A 14,765-nucleotide genomic window follows, 5' to 3' on the forward strand; every position below is an offset into this window, starting at 1 on the left:
ATTGCAGACTGCCTGATTTATCTACACAGCAAAGGCCATTCCATACTCCGTGTCCCCTCCCCAGACACAAAGCGTGGCAGATTTCAGATCAAAACTGCTGATCTTGCCTCTTTTCTCATCCTGCCCGTCCACGTCACCGCCCCAGGAACACACCACAGCTTGCACTGTTGCTGCAAGAGATTCTGTTTAAGCCCATTTAATCTCTACTGGAGCAGAATTTTGAGAGAGAGGAAAAAAACCCAACCACTCCACCCATGGAGGGAGGCTGTGGTTCAGAGCTAGACCTTCTAGCAGGGCTGCTCTGAGATCTGGGGTTTGCTAGGAGGCACAACTGCGTTTCCATCAAAGAAGTGGGGTCCCTCTGCTCTTTCACAGCTCTTGAAATCCAGTGTGAGCCTGGGAAGTGAAAAAACGAAGCCAACAATTGGGACAAAGGGGTCACTGGTAGAAAGGGCGTGATGCAAATTCACAAAGCATCAGCATCAGTAGGAGGAGGCACAAGATAGGAATCAAGTCTGCAAGTCTCATAATCAACACATGACATTAGCCAGGACTGAAGATAAGGAGGGAGCAATCCAGAGGCAGTTTCGCTTTAAATAAGTGCTCACAGGTTAGCTGCCTTTCCCCAAGGCTATTGCATTCAGGGGTGGGCACCAAATGTCAAGAGAGCACTATTTGGATTGCTGGCTCTAATGTTAGGGTTATCCTCCCACTTGCTGTGCATTGCTGGTGTTATAAAGGCAGTGTCCTGGAGATCCCTGCAGGACAAAGCCTTATCTGTGCTGCCACTGCGTGAGCCCATTCAGAGTCTCATACACGGCTCCGAGGTTTATGCTCTAATCCAGTTCCCCTTGTTTTTAGCCCAATTCCAACCGAAAACCAAATGCACCAGAGCTGAAGAACTGGAAGCTGCCTGTTCACCAAATGCACATCAGATACAACACAGCCTGGGCCATGGGAAAGGAGAAAAGTCTGTGCTGCTGCAGGCTGTCAGCAGCACTGGGGCAGAATCCCAGCCAGGCAACCCCAATGGCGGAGCAAAGCCCAGCCAGCAAGGCACCTGCAGATTGTGCCACACCGAGAGCACTAGGCTGGCCCAGGGAGAGCTGACAACACAGGCAAGAAAGTAGATTCAGTTTAAAGACAGTAAGAAAAGTGCAGACTCTCTTTACAAATGTTCACTCCCGTTCTGATGAGAGGTTGAAACTAAAGCTCAGGAGCATCACCTGAACACAGCACATGCTGTTTTGCTACTGGCTAAATTCCTGTGGCTTGGTAGACATTCCCTGCAGATCATATCAATACAGCTGGGACCACAGCCATCTCACACTTCTTCCAGATCTTTGACTTGCAAAAATTCACAGACATATTAGGTTATAATGGAAGTAACGTCATGCTCCACCAGACAAGCCTGTGCCACCCTCTACAAGAGGTCTATCTGCTGCTTCCCACAAAAGCCAGGACAACCAGCAATGCTGCAGCAGAAGGGCAGAGTAGCCTCCCTTTTGCACAGATTGGCCAGGTCACCTTGGGAAAGTCAGCTAGCACGCTGGTAAAATGGCAGTGACAATGCCACAGAACACAGGCGGCTTAAGCTGTTGGGTTTTTTTTCAGCACGCTGCAATCCTTAAAGATGCTATAGAAACACAGAGTGAAATCCCTGGCTGACAGGAGCACACACTCCAGCTTCTGTTCACAATAACTAGGTCAGTCAGCTATTGCAAAGTATTAACCAGAATTCAGAGAATTCCTAGTGGCTAAAATAACGGCAGCAGAAGTCTTAACACCATTTGCTGTTATTAGTCACTCTCTACCTCTGGGTACATTCAAACCCAACTCTCAAGAGCCCAGAATAATTTGAGGGCTGGAGCTTATGCTTGGCAAAATCCAGCCACGTGGCTCTGTGCAGCACAGGCAGCTCCCATCCCACTTGCTGTCTTCTGGAGGCAGGGAACAGGGAACAACAGCCCTCACAGCCCATGTCTGAGAGCTGCACTGCTAATCCCGTGCCAGAGAATGGGTGTCACAGTCACCCTCCCAGCAGCAGCCACCCCACAGCAAGTGCAGGAGGGTACTTTGCATTACCAGGGTGTATGAGCAACTCATTTTGGGGGAAGGCTGGGGGAGGCAGAGAGCAGCTGTTTGAATGGAATCAGGGCTGACTGTGGCAATGGGAGTCAGTACCCAAAATTTCTCTCAGCTAAGCTGCTGCAGTTGAGGCTGGATGGAGCCCTTCCATTCCTCTCCCTGGTTAGCACTGCTAAGCCACCCATTCCTGCTTGTACACTGCAGCTCCTTGTGCTGGTACAGCTGCCAGCAGACTGTACCACACAGATAACCAACACAAGTCCTTGCACCAAAAAGCTTTTGGTTTTACTGGAAATAGGAGGTAGGTAAAGGGTTAAACCTTTTTGGGGTTTATCATTATGAATATTATTTAACTTACACTTAGACTCAGGTTGCTTCAGAGCCTGACATACAGCAGAGCCATGCAGTCACATCAGCCCAACTCAGAGCCAGCAAAGCCATGCACGAACTGGACCCTCTCATTTTGCCACTGAAACAAGTGTGTCATAATACTGAAGCCCTAGTTTCCCTATCTCCATGAGCTGTGAATGCCCTGGAGTCTGCAGGATGGGTTGCCAGGGATTAAATGGTTATAATCACCACCTTGAGCTTTATTTACATAGCGTAGAGAAATGTTAGCTGTGGCATCCTTGTCTCCTGTACTGACTGCCACAACAGAGGAAGCAGTTGTTCATTGCCACCTCCCCTAAGAGTGATTTTTGGTCTTTCCTGATAGTTGTTAGGGAAACCTTTTACTTTTTTATCCTCAGCTCTCTCCTCCAGTCTTCACTCAGGCTGCAGTTTGTAATAGCCTCAATACCAGTGTTGCTCTGAGGCACAGCTTCAGCAGAACACAGGCTGGCAGCACACAGTAAAGCTTCCAACCACCATTTTCTCTGTGAAATAAAACTCAAAACTACCCCAAACGTTTGTGCAGCCATTAAAGCTGTCAGATTCCACACTGAGAAACTGAACAGTCCACACAGTCAGGCAACGCACGCTCCAAAGGACTGAAACACAGGACTGCTTCTGGTGTGCCGAGAACGTTTTTATACCAAAAGCCTACCCTGTGATTAATAGAGCCCAAACTGAACACAGTCAGACAGTCAACCTGACCACATGGACCTGCTGGCACTTGGCTGCAATCGTAACAAATGTCCTTCCTTTGGAACAACAAGCCTAGTCCTGCTGGCTGCTGCACGAGTGAAGCCACAGGAGAACAACTGAACCAGAATCCTCTTTGACATACCACCAGAAACTAATCCCCTGAGATACAGACATAGATACAATTAAAGATCCAGATTCTTAATAGTGATAATCATAGAAGTTAAGAAAGGAGCAAAATCAGACCTAGCATCTAAGCTGTGAAGAAAATGGCATGTCTCCTGCCCTGCAGATCTAGAGAGTCTGAAGATGGCATCGTAAGTGAAAAAATCCTGTTCATCTTCTACTTCATCATCATCCATCAAACCACCAATCCAAACCCCACATTTCTTGTTCATGGGCTCTCTGGAGTGCCAATAAATTCTATCAATAAATGAACACAGAAAAATGCTTTCAAATGAAAAAAACCCCAAACCTGAGGTCACTTCCACATGTGACCCTTAAAAACAAACACTTGTTAAAACTCAAAAGGAGGATTTTCTTGCATCTTCTTCAGAACCCTGATGAAAACTGAAAGCCTGGCCAGCAGCTGTGCCCAAGTGCTTAAACAAAGATTCTCCACAGAAACACCTGGGTAGTTACCTGGGAAGTTCTTCTGTTTCCTTCCTTCCAACAAACAGCAATCTCACTGCAAGAACAGCAGGAACCCACTATGAAGGTGATGCCAGACCACAAACTAGAAGTAGCCAGATAATTTAGGTGACCCTGAGTTCTGACAAAACATGCCTTTCAATGACACAGAAATCAATTACAGTGCTCTTTCAATACGTCATTGGCTCAGCTTTGCAATACTCAGGCTGCTATTCTACAGAAGCTTAAGAACATACTTAGAAGAGAACCCAAAAGCCCAAAGAGCATGGTAAAGAAATCAGGATGTTTTCTCAGTACAGTCACAAACTGGAGTGTGTGGTCTCTGAACTTCATCTCTGGTGGATGAGGTGCTGTAAGATCTAAACTACTTGTGGCATTACTTTATACATTTAGGTTCCTAATGCAACAAACACAGTATGCATTTCTCATTTTATGACCTAGACACTCCATACCAGCATCTAGGTTTGCAATCTGATTTTCCACACCTTTCCCTGTACACCCAGAAGCTCAGATTTCTGCAGATTAATTATGTGTGTACCCAAACTGGACAGCTTGCTGTAGCATGAACAGCTCAAAGATGACTTGCCCAGAGAGATTTCTTTCCAGAGTCAGCTCTAACATCTGCTCTTCGGATCCAATCCAAAGTCCTCTGAAACCAGAGATTTTTCACTGACTTCCACAAGTGCTAGAAAGATTCTCATTCTGTTACAAGAAAGTAGTTCATTTCTAGCATTATTGTATGCATTTATGTACTTTCTTGGACAAAGCCCAAAGTACTCATTATGAAGTGTAACACCCTGCTTAATTCTTCCAGAAGCCAATCATACGGCTACTATGAATTTTAATGAGCACTGAATCAAGACCCAGATGGTTTTTAAAGCCAAATTATCCTGATCTTGGTTATTTTGAGCTCTGTGTAGTGCCTTCTGGCTACTGCACATATTAACCCCTCTGTTCCTGGTCCTCATTAAGGAAGGGTAGTCATAGCTGCTCTCCCCATCTAAACACAGCTCCTCAGCTCCTGCTAAGCCTTGAAGTTACAGATCTGAAAGAAGACTCGAGGTTGACACAGGTGAGAAACAAAAACGCACCCACAACACAGCAGGGAGGGCAGTGGCCTGATCCCTGCTCTTCCAGTAACACAGCCAAGGCTCTGCAGCCTATTTAGTAGCGTCTGCTGGACACAGTAACGTGAGTATGATCAAACTGAGAGCTTAGTGAGATCTGGGAACGTTTCCATCTTGCTGCAGACAGGTGACAGCATATAAGAAAAGCAAAATGCAGTGGTCTGTAAGGCATTGTGCATTGCAGAGAGGAAAGTCAGGAAATAGAAGGCCATCAGCAAGATAAGGCTGACACTATAGACAGTCCAATTTAACCAGATTCTCGGGGGGAAAAACAATCGAGCTGGGGGTCATCAAGTTGACGTTATCAGTTCATAGAGACACTTGTCTCTGCTGAACCTGCCCAGGATGTTTGCTCTCTGGTTTGCAACAGTGTGTTTCATTTCAAGACCTAAACCACCTTTTTTGTACCAGTGTTTCGAGTATCACGCTGGCAGGATGCCTGTCCCTGCCCAACGGATGCCGACTGCAGTGCCTTGGCTGCGTCTCCACTAGAAATGACACCCCTCAGAGCTGTAGTTTGGCTCCACTCTGATTTTTCAGAGCAGACTCTGGATTACCTTCCCTATCTACCACAAACAGCTATCACCTTACTCTTTCCTTGGGCTAGGTGGGTTTGGGCTGTGCTTGTTTCCTGCAAAGCACTGCTGTGGCAATGGTAACCCCAGTGCCTCAAAGATTCACCAGACCTTCTCCCTTCTGCTTGGCAACCTCCAGGAGGAAAAACACATCACTCAGCTGTTTCCAAAGTGCTCTTGGGTTGAAGCAGGGCTGTTCCTTGCTAGTCTTTATGCAAGTCCCAAGGAACAGGAATTCTTGTCTCAGAGACTTGGTTTTCCTAGGAAATGTTGTGACAATAACTGACTATGCAGTGGGAGAAGCCAGCCAGAACACCAGCTGCTTCTGGGTGCTGGGGGAGTGCTGGTGGTTGGTTGGGTTCTTTTTCCAGGTTGGGATAAGGGAAGGAGGAAAGGAGAAGGAAAAGAAAAAGAAGAAGGTTGTACTACCTATTTTCCTGGTCCCCAAGTACCCAGGATCCTTTCTCACTTTCCCTGGCTTGGGCAATATAGTTCTTATCCCAGTGTCCCAGTTCTTTGTCTAATCTCACTCTTTTCACTCACTTGTGTGGGCTTTTTCTTTTGTATTCTGGTCTTTTTCTTTCTTTCTTTCAGTTTCTTATAAACCTTGTCTGGTAAACAGATGGATGTCATAGAAATAAAAAGGATGGAATGGAAGGAGTAACACAAACAGAAGTGCAGCATTATGCAAGCCAGCTATGGAAAAGAAACGCTGGTATGTTATGTCACTGTATATTAACTCAGTTGAGGATGGTTAATGAGTTTATGCTATTTAACCACCTCACCAGAATGGGCATCACAGCTTGAGGAATGCACACAGAGCTCTGAAATGATTTCACAATGAGGAATGAGGAGTGGGAGGGAAATAAGGAAGCAAAGAAGGTTTGAAGTCCTCTCTTGCCTGCAGATGCACGACACATGGCTCAGTTGTCCTAAGTCTGGGCCTGAAATACTTACATTTTAATTCACTGAAAACACACTGACTGAGCAGCAGGAGTGCAAGTGACATTTAACTTGCCATCATTTGCTAAAGCAGAGAAGGAGCTCAGGCTCCTGCCTCTCCACTGGGACTGCCAAGGGAAGCATTAAGGGCAGGTTCAGTAACTCAGACAACTCAGCCTTCTGAAGTGGCCCAAGAGCCCTGGGGAGCGTGTGCTTTAACAGCTTTCAGTCCCTTTCGACCTGAACCGCGTTTGAACTTCTCAGCCATGAAAAATCCTTCTACCTGTTGCTATTCCTCTGAGCAACTGCACACAGGCCCCTTTTATTATTACATTAGCATAATTTTGTCTCTGACATTCCCCTGAGAGGAATTACTCATGTCCTGCTATTATTTCTTTTACTTCTAAGCACCTAGTTTTTAGCAGCAGTTTTAATTAAATACCAATCCTCCTCTTCAATTAAGATCACCTTTATCTGGCTTGCTGTGCTTTATATTCTCCACCAGTGTCTCCTGCCTCCTCCTATTTATCCCTCTCTCCACAGTTCTCTCAGGAACTGCACCAAATCCTACCAGCTGAAAGAAATAAAGGATGTTACTAAAGAACCATCATGTGGCTGATAACGTGGCCTTTAGCACTGGTTATGCAGGGTTCCAGTCTAAATTGGTGTCAGGTGACACTGCCCAAAGCAGCAACATCTTCAGTATCCCCCAAAGCCACGTTGTCTGCTGTGCTGTCCCATGCCACAGCCGCTACTGTCCCTTGCCAGCAGCCTTGTTTGCACATCCATCGCTCCCCTGCCCTCTTCTGTTGTGTCTCTCCTCTCTAAATACACTACTGAAAGCTGCCAAGGCAAGTTTTCTTTGGGAGTTTGAAGCTGAGCATGTCCACACTCTGGGTAAACACCTCTTCAAAGTCTTTGCTGTGCCGGGTAATGAATCAGATCATGATGTATCCTAGACTTTAGTACACAGTATTCTTGGAAGCTGCCCTAGATTAATGTTTTAAGAGTTATTCATTCATGCTCCACAAGTGTCAGAGGCAGAACTGATGACTCCTGACTGGGAAGTTGGCAGGAATATCCTCAACTATTTCTACAAAGTGGAATCAAACGGCAGCAACAGCATCCAACTGCATTAAACTGCTCCAGCGCTTGGCAGAGGCAGCTGCGGACACAGCACAACGTTACACTGTGACTGCTGGCACCATCCTTCCCTGCCTCAACAGTGGGCACAAGCACCCTCTCCCCTCACCACTCTGCAGCCTTCAGAGAGCACAGCTTCCCCTCTAGGCACCACTCTGTCCCTTACCTCGCATAGGGAAGGGAGGGCAACAAGTCAGAGATCATTTAGATTTCACTTCCCAGAGAGCTGACCAGGCTTTTTCCTCCTCAGCTCTAGCTGCAAGAGTTTGCTCACTACACTTGCTTCTCTAAACATATTTTTGCTGTTGTGAGCACATGTCATTCTTTTTCCAAGAGCAAAATGGAACTGCACACAAGAATTAGATCAATGAGTGTGCAAAGGGAAAGCGCAGACTCACGCCTACGCTCTCCCCAGCACTTCCAGGCTCAGCAAGTGTGTTCCTTCCTGGCTCCAGCACCTCTGTACAATTCAGGCTCTGCTGCACTTTCACCAAGCACTGTAATTTATCCACCACAACCTAAGCATACCATTCTCAAGTCTGGAGGGTTCTCAAGGAGGAGTTTCAGTTTTTGGTTTGTTCAGGGGATGCTGATGATAAAAGACTTTCAAGTGTTACCACTTTTCCCAGAGCCATCTCTGGACTTTCAGGGGGGAGTTCCCTGCCTTAAACGAGGCTTTTCAAACTAAGTGGCTGCAGCTGGGACAAGGAGCTCTCTACCACTTTCTGGCCTCTGCACAGATAGTTTTCAGCAGTGATAAACTGGGTGTTCAGGTGTAATTCAAACAGATGCTTTAAACAAACAACTTGTCTCCTTGGCCTTGTTTCAATACAAGTTCACAAGGCAAGAACAACCTTCTCTCTCCTTTTTTGCCTCCTACAGTGTTTAAAAGCACTAAAGAAAATTAATAAACCATAAGCTTATGTCTGTTGACTAATTTCTACTTTCACTCAGCCCCAGTTTCCAGAACACCAATCATTCCACTGTTTAAGTACACGATGCAGCAGCACAGTCAACAGCACTCACTCACTCCCAAATGCAGGCAGGCAGAAGGCAGCACTGAAAGCCCCTCACCCCCTTCTGATGGCTTCAGACCGCAGAAAATTAGTTCTTTTTGGCTGATTTAAGTTTCTAGCATAAAAAGGGAGTGTCAGAGGCATCAGAGCTTTACATCAGTTCCACAGCTTGGGAAGGTGATAAGAATTTGAGAGGACCCCTCATTCTGTGCCCAGAATGCCGTTGCCCCATCTGCCTCCCACAACAGCAGGCTTACCTTGAAGAAAAGAGCTCCGAGAAATACTTCTGGAGTGCATTCAGTCCCTTCTTCCTTCTGACTGCAGGTTACTGCTTGTCTTAAACACGGGAAACATCCCTTGCTTCAGGCAAAAATTCTCAGCAATTTCTTCTTAAAGCTTCTTCAGAAAGATCCTGGTTCAGTCTCATACACATGCAAACACATCAAGCTGGCAGCTGCTTACTCACCAGCACTGCCCCAGTCCCAGCTGCAGGAGGGAGCAGATCAGAATGGCACACCCCCTTTTCCTGGCAGGCAGCAGAGGTGTTAGCATTCACTGAAGGTAGAATGTCCTCACTATAGAGATCACAGTGAGAAATTCCACCCAAATCTTGCAGTTCAAACTGATGAGATTTCCTTGCAGAGTCATGCAGAGCCACTATCCAGATTCTGTAATACAGGGAGTCAATGTTTTCTGGGACCTTTTTTATGGTGGGCTGAGGCTGTGATCTCAGCGAAGAGGATGGGACTGTGTGTTGAGTGACGTTTTACACAGAAGGCAAGAGAAAGATACTAATCAAGACTGTAGTGCATAAAGACTACACAAGCCTATTCCCAAACTCAACTAAACCTTGGAATCACACAATGGCTGCTTTACCCTTCACTCTGGGGGGGGGGAGAGAGAGCTAACAGACATAACAGAGCCTCAGCACTTTGAGAATCTGTGCTTAAAGCCTCCTCTGCCCTACAGACGTGTAAACTGCAGACCACGAGCAGCAAATACAGTGTTACTCCACTGCTCAGGCAAACCGAAGTGGGACTTCTCAGTCTGGTAAGCCTTGCTGGGTAGAGGTCTGTGGGTGTTGTGCTGATCCTGCATAACTTGCCTGCATCCACAGCATGCAATTTCGAAAATGCAAAATAGAGTATCAAGGGGACACTTCTGCAGGCTAAATTTCAGCAACAGATCTCATGGCACCTGCAGAAGAAGGAAGGGAAACTGTTCAAAGTCTTTAGACTTCATAGGCATGTAAATTAGGACAGATTTCTGGAGCTGACCGAAGCAGCAACAGTTTACACTGGCTGAAGCTCTGCAGATGTAACCATTATATTCCTGCTACTTGAATCCCAAATGGAACCCAGCAGAATCCAATTCTGTAATCAAGACAGCAAGTGAAATAGTTTCCTCTCACTGCAGTGGCTTTAGAAATCAAGGCAGAGCCAGCAGAGCTGCCAGGGAGGCAATTAGGTATTTTCCACAGGTAAAGATAAAGCAGCCAGTTATTTACAGTTTCCTGGCGTGTCAGTTGCTGGAGTTTTTCCTGGACAACAGTCACACACCAGAAGCTTTTCTTTTGAAGCAACAAAAAAAAAGAGATAAAGGTCTTGTATCCAAGAGACAATTCCTTTCTCTTGCTTCTAGAGTTGGCTTTTATTTCCTCACCTGGATAACCACAAGCACATTTTTGTGAACATTAGGTAAGAAGAAAGCCTGCTGCTAATTCTTTCTCATCAGAGCCTGGGGAAAAATACAAGCTGTTGGGTGAAAGCTAAAAAACAAACAGCAAAGATGGGAGGGGGGAGAGAAGGGGAGTGAGAAAATAACTGAGGAGTGAGTCAGTCATGCTCCTCCTACTTAGTCACCTGTAGTGCTTCTCTCCAGACTCACCGGAGAGGGAGAATGAGATGCCTGCCTGCCTTCCACCCACCTCCTCCTCCTCCTGCTGAGGACTTACAAAGAGAAGAGATGGGGCAGTTTGAGGAGAAGGTCGTTACACGTGCAAGCTTTCCAGAGATGCAGAGTTGACAGTAGCCTGTCTGGCTCGTGTTTCCCAGCCTCTCCTGTCACCCCCTGCACTATTTCTCAGTTAAATCCTCTTGAATCAACCTGGTCATTTGCTGGTTTAAGTTTCTCTGATGGTGCCTTGCAGTTCTGACACGGTAGGGAGTTGCCATGGAGAAGAGGGTGATGTCATTGACACAAAAAGCACCGAATTTACAAATCCAACAGGAACAGAGCTATTTATAAAGAGCTGCTTTTCTCCCCCCGACTCTTTGCTGGGGTGGGTGGAGGCAAAGGCAGCAGTTCCATTCTTGATGTTTCTGTCAACAAGTCTCAGAAATGAATTTTCTTGTTAGAAAATATCCTGAGCCCGTGAAATTGCTGAATGCTGTCAGCTTTTGGGCTTCATTCATTAGAGCTGCATTTAGCTTGCCAGCTCACAGCTATTTTTGAGGTCATATAACTCTGGTGTTTGTATAGTAACTTCTATCCAGAAAAAAATCTGTGCAGCATGACCAAAATACAGAGACTGCAGAAAGGAAAAACAAGAGCATGTTACCCAAACTGAGAGGCCAGATGCCCTCTTTCATGTAAAGGCTTCATACTGCTTATCATCACTCCCAGTAATAAGCGTGGCTGGTGGGTTTGCCTGGACTATGGGGTGCCATTGCACACCAGCACAACCCTGATACAATGAATAGTGCACATAAAAACTGCAAAACACAGAAGAGATGGTAAAGAGAAGATGATGGACTTAGACATGAGCAAAAAAGTGATTTTGGAATGTACTTGGAATAAATTGTGAGGAATAAAGGACACGACAGGGAAGATGCCACAGATGCCAAGAGTGTTCTTTATGTGTAGAGCACCTAGACCAAACATGCAACCGTCAGTCACACTGAGACCTGGCAGGGCAGTGACATGCCTAAAATATGGATGCTAAGAATTAATTCACCAAGGTACAGGTCAAGGTCCAACACTCAGTTTTGAGTTTAAAAAAGCTTTTTCAAAGAAGACAGCCTGGACCTTAACAGCTGTAGAACAATTCAAGCCCACCTTAAACATCAGGGTCAGTCAGAGCAATGGTCCCTGCTTCACTCTTTCAAAACTGAACCGGGTTTTGGGGGAATGGTAGTGGTTGCATTGGACAATTCAACTACCCAGAAGCACTACAGTGACAGGCAGCAACAATGACCTATCTAAATGCAGGTCAGAAAAGCAGCAACTGAACGTCTCAAAGTGCTACTTTTTTGAGCCATTTCCCCACTGAGACATTTACAAATATGCATTTTTAGATATTCAAAGTGACATAAGAGTATAACACCAGTCCTGAATCCCGTGTCCAGCATCCCATGCAAAGCCAGGAGCAATGTTGGCAGTGGAAGGCAGGTCTTCAGTCTGGATCCATGTTTGTTTCAGTAACAGGAGTTTAGCTGCAGACGCTAGAAACATGAACTGGGCTTTGCCAAAACACTCACAGCTTGGCTTTCAGCAGGATCAAATAGCAATAAGGTTCAAGAGCACCTTAGGTTTCTTACCTCTCCCTTACAACAAGCCCAACTACTCCAACACCATTTCCAAATTCGCTGTCTCCCCTTTCGTGAGGACCAGGGTGAGTTTGCTAGGGAACTGGCACTCTGGTTTCCACAAGCCTCATCCAGCACCACAGCGTGTTCCTCACGCCCAGTTCTGCCTTTCCCCCTCCACCCATCTTTCTGGAAGGAATATTGATATATCAGAACAGATCACTGTGGAAACCACAAAGTTTAAGAGGATGCCACCCCCCATCAGTCTCGGTGCACAGAGTACACATGTGGCAGAAATGAATGCCCATAAACAAGAAGCAACAAAGATGGCTCCCATGTTCAGCGGGGTGGGAATTGTCTGTTGAAAGAGCTGAGAGCAGGATCACAGCAAGTTTTCCATTGTTGTCTAGCTCAACATGCAAAAAATATGCTTTCCCAGGAGGTGAGGGGGGATAATAACTTTTTTAATTGCATAGAAATGGCCTATTCATGTTACACATTCCCCATAGGTTAAGCAAATGAGAGACTATCTTTACAGCTGCCCACAGCAGTTGCCAGGAATGTTCTCTGTTTCAGGCTAAGCAAGCCTCCTTTCAGCTGACACTTACCTTTTACATCTTGATATAAAAACTGCTGCTTTTACTTGCCCAGGATCTAAGCAATAGTTTCCAAGCTAGAAGGATACAGCACACTCCACTAAAGCTACATGAAAGACTTTCATGGTTCCCCTGCAACCACGGCAGGGGCAGGTGGAACAATCAGTGTCTACCCACAGCTGGATCTAACCCCTGCCGTACTCTCTCTTCAAACAGGCCATCAACAGAATTGGGCTGTGAAGCCATGGGAACAGAGTAACCAAAGGACAAGCTCAGTTCACAGTACAGGTGATCCAGATTGGCTCTTCAGGGGGAATGGCAGATCTAATGGTGGGGCAGAGGTGCAGAATGCTGTTACTGGATCTCGAGGAAGTGAGCCAAGCAGCCACATGCAGGTACCACTGAATTCTGCAGCACTCCCACTCTTTCTGCCCTATGAAATGATTCCCAAGTGAATGATTATTTAGTGTTACGTGGCATCGAAATGCATTACTAGCCTAGCTTCACGAAAAGAACCATACAGCTCAAGAGCTACTGAAGAACCACACATCAAGAGAATTGCTGGAACAAACAAGCACAAGCTCAGGCACAGAAACTGAACATAAAACCAACATTAGTCTTCTGTCAGCCCTGTGTCACCCAGTTGCTGATCCTGCTTTGTAAATCACGCTTCCACACCAGCTGGAGCCACGGGATCAATAATTAAATAGCTTCAGATGGTACTTATTACAAAGCAGAGTAGGGCAGAAACATTTCTGGAACCAACAAAGGGAAGAGCGTGCCTCCCTGCTCTGACTGACTGACCTCAACGTTCACAGGCTTGTTTAATCATTTAAAATACTCTATCAGCTCAGGAGTGGATGGAAATGAAACTTCCCTATCTCTAAGCTTCTAAACGTGGCATTTGCTAAATGAACCAAGCAGAGGAAGGCTGAGTGTAAAAGCAAGAGACTGAAACTGTTAAAGGAGCTTCAGTCTTCCTTCAGCAGTCTTTAAGGGCAATCTTTGTAAGCACATGCACATTAATGTCACTGCAGTGCCCATAGCCCAAGGCGAAACGAGAGGCTCCAGCCACCAATTCTCAAGACCACAGTCAAATCACTCAGAATAAGAACACTAAGCTTTTGCACACTGAAGCATCTCTGGGGAAGTGAGTAGTGCACAGCACAGAGCACAACACCTCCCAGGTTACAGTTTAGCCCAAAGCCATTTTGGAATATTTATTACTGGGGAAATCAGCAGCAGCACAGAGGAAAGACTTAGCATCATTTGCTGATGCACATGCTGGAGCTGTAACTTGTCTACTTTCCAAAGCATTCATAAATTTCATCAACTTCAAACCAGTGGCATGTGATTTACAGTGGGTTTGCTGGAACCAAAGCAGCATTAATGAATGTGTGCAATCCATGACCTGGTAGGGCACTCAGCCCTTGAAGGGACAGCGTGCTTCATAAAAAAGAATTAGAATAAGTTTCTCCTATAATGCTTTCAGTTTTAGACTAAAGATCAGCCAAATGCCTCACTGTAGCCTCTTTTAAACTGTCTTTTAGAACAGGATGACACTCTCACTTCTCAGCTCTGCAAAACTTCCATGAGGTTGATGAACAGACTGTTTTCTTACAGAACGTATTTTACACTGTAGTGAGGGAAATGACACTTCCACGGGGTAGAAACAATGAAAGTCCACTTCTAGATTCACATAAAGAGACTAGGAATGGAATAATTCAGCTTATTGAAACAGTTCAGAGTCTTCCAAACATTCAGACTGAAGTCACATCAGTGGCTCACAGTATCCAGAAGGCAGTTTTCTGAGAACCAGAAACTTACACTTAGGAGAGCAATAGAACTAAAAACTCCCTGGCTGTGTCCAACCTGTGGGAGCACTCCCACTCCCTGGGTGCACACAGTGTCTTGCCTAGAGGGACAAGAACTCTGTACCTACCCTTTATGCTGCTGCTATATCCAATGTAGTTGCCTTTACATGTTGCCACAGTTTTATTATTCCAGGAACTCCTGA

This window comes from Colius striatus, chromosome 7 (genome assembly GCF_028858725.1).
Source record: "Colius striatus isolate bColStr4 chromosome 7, bColStr4.1.hap1, whole genome shotgun sequence".
NCBI lineage: Eukaryota > Metazoa > Chordata > Aves > Coliiformes > Coliidae > Colius > Colius striatus.